Raw genomic sequence first — 15,684 nt, forward strand, 5'->3', positions numbered from 1 at the left:
GAAGAGTAAAGTTGTCCAGATAAATTAATTATTAAATAATCTTGGGACATAATGAGAAAATGTTCTACAAAATCACGATTTCTTCTATTTAAATAGATTCTTCCAGTGAAGTCTACAATGGACTCTTCCAAGGAAATTTTTGAAAGATTGCAATTATATTAAGACTAAACACTGGTGTTAAGCAAACATAGAATACAATTTTATCTCACTGAGAAACTGATCATGTAGTTCTTTTCCATCTCTAATGTATGATTCTATCATTAAAATCAACTTATCAAATAGACATTGTATTATTCTATTTCTTTACAGACTCAACAATTAAATGCCTCTAAAATTGCTTAGATAAGTTTACAATGTGACAGTTGATATTTGATCCTTTGCTTCCTTCATAAACAATGATTATAGCATAGCATGAGCTTTCAAAGAGAAATAGAGACCCCCCAAAAAAGTACATTAGTCAAAGCCATGGTAATAAAACTTTAAGTGAAAACAGCTATTTTATCCAAAAACTTTAAAACCATTGAGAGCACTTAAAACAGTCCATCACTCTTTCTTGTACCTTGAGAACAGAGACCATGTTTGATTCTTCTGTGTATCTCCAGATTCAAACAGTGACACATATTTGGAGTACTGTATATAAATGGCTGTTGAATTAATGTTGAATTAATTAATTATAAATACCTAGATTGGTCTTATGTCTTCCACTATAATATCCTTAACTTCTAAGAAAATATTGACTTTTTAATTTCATATACATGTGTAATATCTTATACGTATTTACTTGAGACCATAAAGGGAGAAAAACAGCAGTTTTTTGTTTTGTATTGTTTTGGTCTGCTTCTCCACTAGAATACAAACCTCATGGGAACAGACTTTGTCTCTCTTTGTTACTAATATATGCCCAAATCCCATACCAGTGCCTGGGCCATATTAAGTAATCAATAAATATTTATTGAATGAATGAATGAAAGATAATTTGAGATCAATGGTATTTCCTATCACTGTGGCTCATTCCATACAACATAATTGAGGGGTTAAAAAAAATGCTTGCTGAGTGGCAGTGAAAGGACAAATGAGGTTGGAGGGGATAAATACATCCACACAGTTAAGTTCTTTCTCTAAGAATGCATCTAAGCCTTTTGTTTTCTGACAAAGAAAAAAGAAGTCTGCACTTACCCAAGAGGAAGGAAACTGGAAAATCAGGTGAAAGGGGCTGTGTTTCTAGGACTGTGCTGAAAGATTAAGAGATGAGAGACAACAAAGGGAGCGAAGACAAGGTTCAAAACGAGTGAAAGCTGGAGAGGTGGAAAGATTCACTGAGACTTTGGAGGTGGTGCTCTGCTGTCAGACAAGTGTGAACGTGACCAGAAACAGAAAGAGAAAAGTGGAGCTCACTGGAGTTAATAAGGTCCAGGAACCCAGCGAAGAGGCTATCAGAAGTGTCATTAGTACGGGTGTTAAAGTCACTGAGGAGAGCTAACTTCAAGTAGAGCTCTGTGATAGTAAATATAATCAATGATACCACAAAAGAACTGTTTAATGAAAGAATCACATTAGGGCACTATTCAAATAAGAAATCACGCAAGTGATTAACTCAAAACGGTTGCGCTTATATTCGTGAATAACATTTTAAAAGATTAGGCCAGAAGCTCAGCGCAGTCTCCCTGCCTCACCCAGGCCTCGATGGAACCTGGGACACAGCGTCCGTGCCCCACCCCCCGTGCACATCCACCCTCCCATCCCCCCGTAACAGAACCGGAACCTCTTCTCCCCTCTCCCAAACCCAGGTAATGGACCCGCCTTCCGGTCAATCCCAGAGCGGCCGCCCTCTTCGACCACATGGGAGCGCTCCGAGGCAGCTACCGCGGGCCCCACGGCTTCGCCTCCACCTTGGCCTTCAGGCCCACCAGGCTGCCCGCGCCGCCCGCCAGGCTGCCCGCCAGGCTGCCCGCGCCGCCCGCCATGCTGCCCGCGCCGCCCGCCATGCTGCCCGCGCCAGCCGCCAGGCTGCCCGCACCGCCCTCGCAGGTGCGCCAGAACTACCAGCCCGACTGCGAGGCCGCCGTCAACAGCCATTTCACCCTGGAGCTCCACGCCTCCTTCGTGTGCCTGGCCGTGGCCTTTTACCTCGACCGCGACGACGTCGCCTTGAAGCACTTCACCGGGTTCTTCCTGCGCCGCTCCCACGAGCACAGCGAGCGGGCCCAGGGCCTGATGCGCCTGCAGAACCAGCGCGGGGGCCGCCTCCACTTCCAAGACATCAGGAAGCCAGTCAGTGACGAGTGGAAGAGCGGCCTCAAGGCCATGTGGTACACCTTGTGCCTGGAGAAGCGCGTGAACCGGAGCCTGCTCGACCTGCACCAGCTGGCCACCGACAAGAGCGACCCCCACCTGCGTCTCTTCCTGGCAACTCACTACCTCGGCCAGCAGGTGGCGTTCATCAGAGAGCTGGAGGGTCATGTCACCACCCTGAGCATGATGGGGGCCCCGGACGCCGACCTGGCAGGGTACCTCTTTGACAAGCTCACCCTGGGCGACAGCGACAAAAAGAACTGAGCCTGGACTTCCCCAGAGCCACGGGGTGACCAGAGCCCTGGTCACCGTGCCTGCCATGCAGACGGCAATAGTGCCCTTGCAGAAGAAGTTCACTTAAGTTTGTTTTTTTTTTGCAACAAGTGCAGGACTCTCTTTTCCTGGACTTTATCACTTAAGTTTTTTTCTTCCAGTTTTTCTGTTTCTTCCAATAAGGTTATTGGTTCATAAATAAATAAAGGTCTCTGGTTGATTCATGTGGGCAAATCTCTCATTTTTTAAGTTTTAAAACAGGTATCCAGGAGTCTCTGAACACAGCCATACCCCAACCATATGCAGCTCAGGATCTCCACAGTGGGAGGGAGAAGGCGTTCCATGGGGCCCTGGAAAACACAAAATCAATCTTCCCCTTATAAATAATGTGGGTATATGGGGGTAGACTGGGGCAGGGTGGGGTGAGGTAGGGGTCCCTGGTGAATGTGGGTGCATGTGCATAGTAAAAGTGTAGAACCATAGCCTGAAAATCATGATTGCAGTTGCCTCTGGGGAAGAAGTGAAGGGAATGGGATTGGGCAGGGATTAAAATAAAGGGAGTCTTCAGTTTCACCTGAAACGTTTATGTTCATTAATTATTGCAAATACTAATGGTTAAGTATGAGTAGCAAGATGAGGGGTGGAGGGGTTTGGAAGTCTGAATGGTGGAGTATCTCTTTGACAAGTTCACTCTGGGCAACAGTGATAATGGCAAAATGAGTGTTAGGCTGTCTTGCTCAGAAACACGGGGGTGACTTCCCATGGTCACCAATGCCTGGCATGCATATTGTAATAACAAAACATCCACTTATATATGTTTTCTTTCCTTTGTATCATATGTATATATGCATGCGTATGTGTGTGTGTATATATATGTGTGTGTGTATATATATATATATTTTTTTAATTTCAACCAGCAGCAGAGTTCATTTTGAATCTCTAGACTAGATTCTGAATGTTTGCTTAGGAAGACGCCCTTTGTTGAAAAGCAGTTCGGCGATCACATTACTGGAAATGATATAGCTGCTTCCTAGACCTTTCCCGAGCCTGGCTGTATTTCTGCCCTTGGGTTTCATATATCCAACTTTGATTTAGTTTTTGTTATTTGCTACCAAGAGAACCTAAGCTAATATGTCTTATTATCAACACACTTTTACCAGCCTCCACTGTATTTACAGTAGAGTAAATAGCTCTTCTAGGGTAGTAAATTACATTTTTCTCTTTATCCCTACTACAGAGTCCACTGAAAGGAAAAAAGATCAAGGATGGAAGGGATCAAATAAGAACAATTTCCCGAATGGAAATACAGAATACTGAAGCCTGCTACCATATGCATCTCCTCTCACCTAAAAGTGTTTTCCTCATAATTTACAGAATTTTAATTCCTTAGATCAGCCTTCCCAAGACTGTGTTCAGTATCAGCCAGTGCCTCAAAAACTTTCACAAGTGTTCAGTGAAAAATTTGTATTAATCGAATTAGCAGGATTTTTTGTTTTGTTCTTTCAGTTTTTGTTTACTCTAGGAATTTTATGTCTGATGTAAAAAACATACATTTTGAATGTATAACATGGGGATAAAATATTCAGTGTTTCCCAAACATTCTGATCATGGGATCCTTTTTCTACCAAACCTCACAGAACAGTATTCCAAAAAAAATAGCTTTGGAAACAACGTTAAAAAGTCCCGCTGTGGACTTCTCTGGTGGCACAGCGGTTAAGAATCCGTCTGCCAATGCAGGGGACACCGGTTCGATCCTTGGTCTGGGAAGATCCCACATGCCACGGAGCAACTAAGCCCATGTGCCACACTACTGAGCCTGTGCTCTAGAGCCCGCAAGCCACAACTACTGAAGCCTGTGCGCCTAGAGCCCGTGCTCCGCAACAATAGAAGCCACCGAAATGAAAAGCCCATGCACCACAATGAAGAATAGCCCCCACTTGCCGCAACTAGAGAAAGCCCGCATGCAGCAACAAAGACCCAACACAGCCAAAAAATAAAATAAAATAAAAATAAAGTAAAAAAAAAAAAAAAGGTCCCATCGTGTGTTGTTCCAGAAGCACACACCTGGTAGCTAAACCTCATTCACTTTCACTTAGAGGTCATTATGAGAAACTGGAACCTTTGCTGTGAAGGTTTCAGCACAGTAAGCTTTAGACAGTAAGTGTAATGCAAGGCCTTCACCATGAGAGTGGGTAGATATCACACACATCCATTTTGTTTCCTGATAGGTAACTCCCAACACTGTATTATTCCGTCTATTCTAATTTCCATTTCTAAATGAATGGCTTCTGGGAATGATAACATTGATATTTCTCCAGCACTTATATCAAAGTCAAGAGAAAGTTTAAGGCTGCTAAGTAGTTTATATTCTTCACCTCCCTCTACCTATGTATTCATCTCACCAGCAGCAGAATTCTTCATTTATTTTCCAGACTAGATTGCTGAATTTTGGTCAGTAATACACCTTTTGGTCAAAAACAGTCTGTGCCTGCATCTTTTTGAAAATAAGATGACTGTTCCTCTCACCAAAGCATGCTGAAAGTTCTCAGAATTCAGACGTTTAACTATAAGAAAAAAAATAAGGCATACATACTACAAAACATTGTATTAATAAAGTCCAAGATTGTTAAATAAATATATAATAAGTAATGTGTTTAATGTGTAGCATTTTTTCCTCCAGTAGAGATGATCAACATTATTCACATCATTATTTGATTTTTCAATGAGCACCTTATTGCAATGCATTCCTCTTTAGGTTCAATGGAGGACTTATCAAGTTTCTCTCCAGCCCTAAAATACATGATGCAATTCTATAAATTGAAACTGCATTATTCCCAAACAATAGTGGGCATGAGACAATATCAAATATCTTGCATATTTTTAAAATTTAAATGTGTTCCCACAACAACTCTTAGGTATCAATTCTCATGACACCTCCACTGAATTTGATATGGTGTCTATTTTATTCCCAGGCAGATTCAGCATAATACAAAACTATTATTTTCTCAATATGAGAAATATTCTATCACTTTAATACATGATTATATAACGCTGGAAAATAAGAAGGTGATTAAAGTAAGCTTCTCAACAAGAGTAGTATTTCAGTCTGGCCCATCTTATTAACCACAACTTTCATTTGTCTACTGTTTGGCTGATTAATTCGATTCAACAAGCATTTATTCTTTTTTTTTTTTAAATAAAGTCCAATATTCTCGACTGTTTATTCTATTCTATTTTATTTTATTTTATTTTATTTATTGGCTGCATTGGGTCTTCATTATTGCGCATGGGCTTTCTCTAGTGGCGGCGAGCGGGGGCTACTCTTCATTGCGGTGTGCAGGCTTCTCATTGCGGTGGCTTCTCGTTGCAGAGCAGGGGCTCTATGCATACGGGCTTCAGTAGTTGCAGCACGTGGGCCCTAGAGAGCATGGGCTTCAGTAGTTGCGGCATGTGGGCTCAGTAGTTGCGGTGCACGGGCTCTAAGGTGTGTGAGCTTCAGTAATTGTGACACACGGGCTCTAGAGCGCAGGCTCAGTAGTGTGGCGCCCAGGCTTAGTTGCTCCGCGGCATGTGTGATCTTCCCAGACCAGGGCTCGAACCCATGTCCCTGAATTGGCAGGTGGATTCTTAACCACTGCACCACCAGGGAAGTCCCAAGCATTTATTCTTAATAAATGAGTTTGTGCTGGGGAATCAAAGTTAAATAAGACATGTACTTGGTCCAGTTAAACTAAATATATTAACATTTTGTCAATTTTCTAAGAGTAAAATACAGTCCAATATGAGGTTATTTTAATAAACAATTAAATCAATAGTATAGCTAGGGAGTGTTTTCATTTATTACTCTCCATTTTATCTTTATAAAGAGGTATGCTACCCAGTCGTTCAACAAACTCACAAATGGGAATGCAGCAATTTTTAATAAGTATGAGGAATAATGTAGGCCAGCTATTCTTCCTCTCTGAATGGTGGACTCTAAATGAATCTAAAGCATCATCAAAAATAAATAAACAAATCAAAAAAAAAAATAAAGCATCATCATAATGACCATCATCTGGGTAAATTATGCTGTCGAAATAATATGTTAAGGAACTTCCTCTTCCTAATAATAAGGAATGTTACCTGACGGGGAGAGAGAATTTGGGGAAGAGCAATAATACAACATGATTAACAGATTAAATTTTAGCAAACAAGGACACTCATTTGTTTACATATTTTACACTGCTGTTGCCTACAGACAAAGGAGGCACCTGAAGGTATATTTTACTAGTGTGGGTCACATAGGAGTCTTCTAAGGAACTGGTTTAAAAACATCTTTCCAAAACTGGTAAAAAAAAAAAAAAAAAAAAAAGTTATTTCCACTGTAGATTTGAACCTGTAAGTAATCTATAGGTAAATGTAATCTAAAAAAAATTAGGGCAGCCTTAATGGCAGTTCTTTATATAAGAAAGAAATACATACTTGCTGAAAGCTTTTACAGCATCACTAGCTTGCATCCACTAATAAAAACAGCCTACACTTATTGAGAGCTCACCATGTATTAGGCATCAGGTTAAGATATTTACATGAATTACTTCATTTCTGTCTCACAATAACATGACATAGTGCTATTATTACCCGCATTTTACAGATAATCACAGTGAACCCAGAGACATACATCAATTCCCTAATGTCCCACAGCTTCATAAGTGGCTGAACTTTAATGTAAACACAAGGAGTCTAACTTGAGGACCTGTGCATTTACCATTAGTCTATACGGTAATGAGTAAATGAGAAGTTTACAAGCCCTCTGAGTTACGATAATGTGACAAAGTCTACTGTGAGAAGTTAGGAAGGGAGAGATCCTACAAGCCTGCTTTAACAGAAATCACATTTCATTTGGACACACCTATAACAGGATCAGTCAGTTAAGTACCAGTAATACAAACTGACATGGCCCATGGTCTGAAAAGTCAAAGAGATTTCTGTAATTATACTAAGAATGACAGTAAATATGAACAAAGAGCATTCTGCTTTGTATTAATGTGACTGCACAGGTCCAAAAAGTGAACCATGGCTTGACTGGGCAGACATCAGCTGCTGGGATCTTATGAAGAAATTCATTAGAGATATGAGATAAAAATAGAAAGATGAAATGTAAATAGGAAGGATATTAAGTGGCTAGTCAAGTGAGCATATTTAACCAATCAATATGATGTTTAGTAACAAATAAAAATTACATGAATGAACATTGATTTTCCAATCCAGTATTCTGTGATTAGTAACAAAGTATGATTTCTCTGTTGCTACCAATCTGAATCTCATATTTTAAGAAAAGCTATTCAATCCCTTTCACTCCTCTAGAGGTCTCTAATAAAGTACTAGGAAATAGAACCTCTTTTTGCTATACTCTCCCAAAGTTTGATTTTCTGGTTCTAAACATAGAAAGAGTGGGAATGGCAGGCCCCAGGAGTCATTGTTAGCCAATAAATTAGAAAAGGATGAATTTATGATAGAATATATTCACATGTTTAAGTGCTTTCTCTAAGAAATCACCTAAACCTTTTGTTTTCTGTCAGAGAAAGCAGAAGTTTGCACTTACTTAAAAGAAGGAAATTGGCAAGCCAGGTGAAGGGCGTGAACGAATATAGGATGGCAGAAAGGAGATCATTGAAACTGTCCATTTTGGCACCCAGACAGGGCAGAAAGAATGTGTTTCTAGGATTGTGCTTAAAGATTAAGAGACTATAGACAATAAAGAGAGTGAAGAAAATGATAAAGAAGGAAAGATGGAGAGGTGGAAAAACTGAGACTTTGGAGATGGCACTCTATAGTCAAAGAAGAGTGAACTGGATCATGAACAGAAGGAGAAAGTAGAACTCACTGGACTAATAAGGTCTAGGAACTGAGTGAGGAGATTATCAGAAGTATCATTAGCATCAACATGGACTCTTCTCTGTATACCTAGGTGATTTACTTTGTGTTATGGATTCCACATGTGCAGGACACCAAGACCTTAAAATAATATAAAATATAATAATTTACATTTCCATGGCACTTTATAATGTGATATCACAGCAGTAAGTTTTTCTTATTTTCACTTCATATAGAGCCCTTCTTATTATAACTACAAAATTCATTCAGACATTTTCCCTCCTATGCCAAAACATCTTAAGACCATGAAAGATGAAGAGGTAAAGGTGTTAGGTGTTAAGGTGTTAAGATATTTTAGAATTGGAAAATTTGACTATGATCATGTCTCTTAGATTTAAGTAAAGCCAGTTTGAAGTGTGTTTGTTAAAAACACGCATGATTTAACTGATTTGGGGCCTAAGGGCAGCCAGAAAGAACAAAGGGAGCATACAAAATATATATGGGTTATTTAAAGAAAGCAAGGAGTTCAGGGATTGGGCCTCACTTGCCTTCAAATGGCTGCCATGAAGTCATTTGGAGAACAAATATATACGTTTGTCTTGGGTGGTTAAGGTCATTAAGCTATAGGCCAGATGCCAGCATGGGAAATAACTGAGTTTCCATGGCCAAGCAACAGCAATTCAGTAGCTCTGAAAGGTGAAAAGGAAGTGACAGGTATGTGTGCCAATAGGATCCCAGCACCACATCCTCAATGCTAGCTGTGTCAGCATGTCTTTCCCTGGCTGTACAAAATACCCTAGTACTACTGATTTATTTATTTTTCTTTTTTAAAGGGACATAAAATTCTGTATTGGTTGAAATTTTAAAAATCCACTGTTGCTTATCAAACCAAAAGGGCTGGTTTGTGCATTAAAGTTACAAAATGTGTAAATTTATATTATTGCTCCTACTTTATAATAATATACTTGCTTATCTCATTTTTGTTGGAAGCGACTAATATATTTAATATAAAATATAAATTAGAATCTAAAGTCCACAGTGGGAACTGAAATTATTAGAGTTTGAAGAATGGGGTGATATTTGTGAAATTATAGCTATTTAACACTGGACTTCATGTTCAAAGATGTCTCTTCTGATGGTGATTATAATCTTTGTGAGTGTGACTGAGAAGCAAATATTGGGCTGGCCAAAAAGTTCGTTTGGGTTTTTCCATAAGAACCTCGGAAAACCCGAACAAACTTTTTTGACCAGCCCAATACGTGATCAGGATTTTAAGATGATCATTTAACTTTTTTACTAACATACTATTTTCAAAGTTCTATTAGCAAGTGTGTATTATTACAATAGTTTTCCTTAACTAGAGAATTAATTAGATATTTCTAAAAGATCTCATTTATTTATTGTTTAGGAAGGAATGACTAAAAGACCTAAGGAATTCTCATATCTAGATAGTGAATAAATCAAAAGTAAAATCTCCTTTCCTCCAGCCAGGTTCTTGAACATAAAGTTGACAAATGTTTTCCTTAAAGCAGCAAACTATCAGGCTGATCAAATCACTACTGCTTTTATGAGTCAGAGCATAGTCTTTTAAAGGTGTTTCAGTGTGACATTTTGAATCTTCTCATACTCTTCCTCTTTATAGTTCCACCAATTTGGTTTGTTGAGGTGTAACTCTTTCTACCCATGTTTTACTCTATCATGTATGTGTTGCTTATAGTGAAAATGATTGCTCAAACTAAACTAAAACCAAAGTGAATTATATTCTTGTTGCCTTAAATACCAGTCCTAAAGTGAAAACTTACTCTAATCTCTCAGGTTTATTATGGCCAGAAGATTTTTTTTAAATGTCTGCCTATAGTGACTAATACCAACATGTAGGCCCTGTCTCAGTTTTAGAAAGATTTCAAGCCTTTTTGAAGAGGGAAGTCATGATTGCTATCTATACTCAAGTTGATCTGGCTGCTCCTATAGTTCTACTTTATCTCCCAGTTCTAGTAACTTGATTTCTTCTTGAGATCAAGTTTCACCTTATGACTCAGTTTCCTATCTGGATGCTGATATTAGTCCTGATCTTGATAAACACCCAGCACATCAATGACTTCAGGATTGGAATTCTGATTTTCTCATGCCTCCACCGTTGCCTCTTGAGATGTGATTCTGAACTTCAGACCCCATGCTTTATGTCTGGCTTCCTGTTTCCTCATGCCTCTTGACATGTCTGCTTACCACACCTCAATATATTGCTTCCCTGTAGGCTCCTCCTTTTTCTGCCCTGTATACTAGCTAGCTCCTCAGACTGACCAGTCACCTGTCAGTTTCTCTCAAGATAAATGAATATCCTGTCAGGCTGGACTTCTTCACCTGACCAGCAAATTTTCCTCTAGTGAGTACATCTAGTTCCAAGTCCAAACTCTCTAGCACTGGCCCCATGTCTTGCAACCAAAACTTCTGTGGTGAGCCATTCAACAGAGAAAACTGAAATCTTCCATGCTAGCTAACACTATCTGTTCCAAGATCTCTTTGAAGATGGTTATCACAATATTTAATATTATATACTAGATATTTGTTCAGAACTTTCCACAAATCTTTTATTCGCTCAGAAAATTACAAGATTCCTATCTCCAAAATTCACTAGACATAGAGCTATAAAGATTTAGACAAAATATGCATGTTCTTTAAAAATATCTCCTCATCTTACCACATATAAAATATATCTATCAGAAAAGGTATAGTAACATTTCTGTTTAATCTATTAAAACATGCCACCTATTTAAATGAGTCATTACAAGCTTGTCATGTAGAAGATATCAATTAAACACCACAAAAGAAAACGAGTGCCTCCACTAACATGACATTTAAATTAGTAGATGAACTACAGAGACAAAGAAAAACCATCAGAAATGCAGAGAAGAAAAATTATGACCTTGTGCTTGCTTCTTTTAACATCAACAGATTTTTTTTTAAATGGATTTAAGTTGAACTTGATTCATGCATTCAACTTGTGCTTGAAAATATTTTATCTAGAATAATGAAGGCTTTTTTTAACCTAATTCCCTTAATCTATGTCAGCTTCACTTATAATCTAACCTGACGAAGACGTGTTATTTCCCTAAATATACCTCACATTATCCTCTCAAAATTTATCCGTTAACATCATTTGATATAATACATGGGAGGTAAATGCATAATAATGTGGTTCAGAAGCACATTTCCATTTCTGAAACAGTAATTTTTAGGATGACACGAGGAAAATAGCATCAAATAAAATATAAATCTTCAACAAAAGCCCCCCTTCTCTCCCCCCACCAATTTCTAAGAATACACTCAAAATCAATGGTAACTCTTTTTGAGAGGCATTAGATCAATGATTTTAAGAATGTGAGTCAGACAAAAATGGGTAAAATAACTTGACTTTATGTTATATTTGCTATATGACCTTTGACAAGTCTTTTCTACATTTCATCATTTGTCTACATAACTGTACTTTTAAAAATATTAAATGAGTTAATTTATATAAACTGCTTAGCAGTGTGCCTAGTATGCAGAAAATGTTTAATAAATAGTAGCTAGTAGTACTATCATCTTATTATCAATAATCACTGTATTCCTATAGTTCCTTACCTTTATTTTCATTTAACTTATAATATTCTGAGATGCCTTTGATGACACTCACTTGTAACACTTTTATCACAGACTCTATGTGAGGGATTTTTTAATACTTAATCAGGCTGTGGTATTTTGCTTTTTTTGAAAGGGTGTGTTGAGATATGTAGAAAAGACAAATGAGAACATTAAAAAGGTACATTTTAAGTAGTTTATTTCTTGACAATACATTCAGAGCACAGGAAAATCTATTCTTTCATATGCATTGTTTTGAAACCTCTTGCCCAGAGAGACTGCAGGATCATTCATCATTTCCTACTGTTTCTACATCCATCACATCTTTTTCCTCTGCTTTCCATATGACCTCCTTAGCTTTTCTGATTGTAGTAGCAAGCAGAACTAATCATAAATAAATTCAGATTTGGGACAAAGGAGAAGCACAGTGGTCAGATTTGACCTTAGTTCTCTACAGCCCATGGCCCTCAGGTTATTCTTATCTATCATGAGAAAGGGCTTATTACATCTCAGCTGTGTACAGGCTAGGATGGGCATTAGAGAGAGCAAGTTAAATGGGCATGAACTGCTAGCTGACAGACATCTTTAGGTGTTGATTAGGTAGCATTTATCAAATGTCTCCTTTGCTGTCTCTGTCAAAACAAACCAAGGGCTCTACTTTGAAAGACCTTGTGTCTTAATAAGGCCAAAAAGAAAATAGCCAGAGTAGATACATACAGGAGATACTGGACATAGATATGTGTAACTTATTATAAGGAAAGTAAACAAATAGAATATGATGCTCCTCTTCCTCTGTTGTAATACCATGGCATTGGTATTGCTGAGTTAAAATGTTGACAGTAGAGAGAAATGCACAGTAATACAGTGGTAGAAACTATGGCAAACACATCCCCATCTCACCTTTTATTCAGAAGCCCCTTTTTAGTTCTCATTTTCTCTGCAAGTCAGAAAACTTGCATTAAACACACATAATGTTCCCAGAATTGTGCTCTCTTTCAGGGTGAGGTTCAAAATAGAGTACAATTCCTCTTCAAAAACCTAAGAATTCTTCATCTTTAGGGAGAGGAGACACATGTACTTAAAACAACCAGCAAACAGTCCTAATAAAATATTAAATTCTACATGTTATGAAATAGACAATAGGGGCAGAATGGGGCTGGAAAAGAAATCGGACAAGACATGAATAGCTTAAAAATTATGGATTCAATTAAATTGTACGTGGAGTTTTAGTGTCAAATTTAAAACACTGTTTATATAGGGTTGTTTTCTTTATATTTATCCTTAATTTTTTCTTTAAACTGAAGAATTATGAGATAATACTCAAGATTTGCAAATGCTATTTAAACCCCCAAAACAAAACAAAGTCAATTCCCTCATAAAATAATAAAGAAGGAAAGAGAAAAAAAAAGGACTTTTGCATAGATTAATGCACTGGGTCACAAAATTATAAAGGCAGTGATTTATTGATGATCTCTGGAAAATCCCCAAATTTAAGGATCAGAAAGAGGAAGAGAATCCAGAACATAAGCCAGAGATGGAGTGATCATAATGGTCAGAGGAGAGACAGGAGTATGGAGGCCCAGGATATTAATTTTCTAATTTTCTACTGCTTTCTTGAAAATATTTTTTTTTTGTTGTAAGAGCACTTAACAGAAGATCTACTCTTTTGGCAAAACTTTAAGCATTCAAATGCTACGTGGCAAACTACCACAAATTTAGCAGCTTAAAACAACACCCATTTATTCCATCACAGTTATGTTGGTCAGAAGTCCAGTCAGGCACACGATCTCACAGCCTAAAATCAAAGTATCAGCCATGTTGGTCTATTATGTGGAGACTCTGGGGAAGAATCTGTGTACAGGCCTATTCAAGTTGTTGGCAGAATTCAGTTCTCTATAGCTGTAGGACTGAAGCCCATATTTTCTTGCTCACTGTTGGCCAGAGGCCTCTCTCATCAACTTAAGGTTGCCCACATTCCTTTCACACATGCTCCCCTACTCTCCACTCCATCTTAAACAAGCTTTGGTGAGGTGATTCCTTCTCACACTTTGAATCTCTCTGACTTCCCCTTCTTCAACTATCTGGAGAAAACTCTATTTTAAAGGGCTCATTTGACTGAGTTAGGCCCACCTAGATAACCTCTATATTTTAAGGTCAACTGACTTGAGACTTTGATTACATCTGTGAGATCCCTTCACAACAATCCCTAGGTTGTTGTTTGATTGAATAGTCAAGTGGGAGGAATCTCGGGGTAGAGGCATCTTTAGAATTTTGCTGACCACATCCAATAACCAAAGAAAAAAGATTTTAAGAACAGATGGAGGCTTCCCTGGTGGCGCAGTGGTTAAGAATCCGCCTGCCAATGCAGGGGACACAGGTTCAAGCCCTGGTCCGGGAAGATCCCACATGCCACAGAGCAACTAAGCCCATGTGCCACAACTACCAAGCCTGCACTCTAGAGCCCACGAGCCACAACTACTGAACCCATGTGCCACAACTACTGAAGCTTGTGCGCCTAGAGCCCATGCTCCACAACAAGAGAAGCCACTGTAATGAGAAGCCCACGCACCGCAACGAAGAGCAGCCCCCACTTGCTGCAACTAGAGAAAGCCCACACACAGCAACAAAGACCCAACGCAGCCAAAAATAAATAAATTAAATAAATAAATTTTAAAAAAAGAACAGATGGGAGTAGGGGATTAAGAGATACAGACTATTATATTAGGTATAAAATAAGCTACAAGGATATATTCTACAACATGGGGAATATAGCCAATATTTTATAAAAACTATAGATGGAGTATAACCTTTAAAAATTGTGAATCACTATATTGTACACCTGTAACTTATATAGTATTGTACATCAACTATACTTCAATTTTAAAAAAGGAAAAAAAGAACAAATGGATAAACAAAGTATGAGTAGCTATGTCAGGCTAAAGAAGGTCAAGTACTAAGAAAAAGACACTATTATTAATCTGGTGGAGCATGGCGACTTTTGAGTGAGCTAATCTGGCAGAATGATGAGGTTGAAGAGAGTATTGGAAGAGTGATGAAACTGCAAGGGAATGAAGATTGAATGGGTGGTTGAAAAGCATAGACACTAAATATAGCATAGTAAAGAAGAAATACAAATCAATTCCTAGATACATTTAGAGTTAACACTGAAGAACTGCAAAGATGAATAGAAAAATTTTAAATGCACTTAGAAAAGACAGATTACTAGAGAGAAATGAGAGTTAAACTCACAAAAACAAAACAAAACAAATGAAAAACAAATTAAAAACTCAACAGCAATAACGAAAGCCAGATAGAGGAATATTATTTTCAAATTGGTGATGAAAAAAAATTATCAACTTAATAGTGTATGCCTAGCAAAGCTGTCTTTAAATAAGGAAAGGAAAACAAAAACATTTTAAGATACATGAAAACGGAGAGATTTTACCATAAATAAGCCTGCACTGAGGGAACTTCTAAAGGATCTGATGAAAATGCTTAACAGTGAGGAAAATAAAAGATTAAAATGTAGGCATATCTAACAAGTATTTTCCATATAAAATAAGAATAATAACAACAATAGCAACAAAAAGTCTAATATGTGGAGCTCAAAAAAGGGCAGATACTTAACACAATAAAACACATGTCAAA

At 38.0% G+C, this 15,684-nt stretch overlaps 1 pseudogene across 1 annotated transcript; it reads left to right on the top strand.

The window, feature by feature from the left end:
- The first annotated feature begins 1,839 nt into the window (after positions 1 to 1,839).
- Positions 1,840 to 2,622, top strand: LOC309620990 (ferritin heavy chain pseudogene; annotated as a pseudogene). Its single transcript has one exon. The product of its transcript is annotated as a ferritin heavy chain pseudogene (transcript).
- The last annotated feature ends 13,062 nt before the right edge of the window (positions 2,623 to 15,684 follow it).

Source organism: Balaenoptera borealis (genome assembly GCF_965194805.1).
Source record: "Balaenoptera borealis genome assembly, chromosome: X".
In the NCBI taxonomy this organism is placed as follows: domain Eukaryota; kingdom Metazoa; phylum Chordata; class Mammalia; order Artiodactyla; family Balaenopteridae; genus Balaenoptera; species Balaenoptera borealis.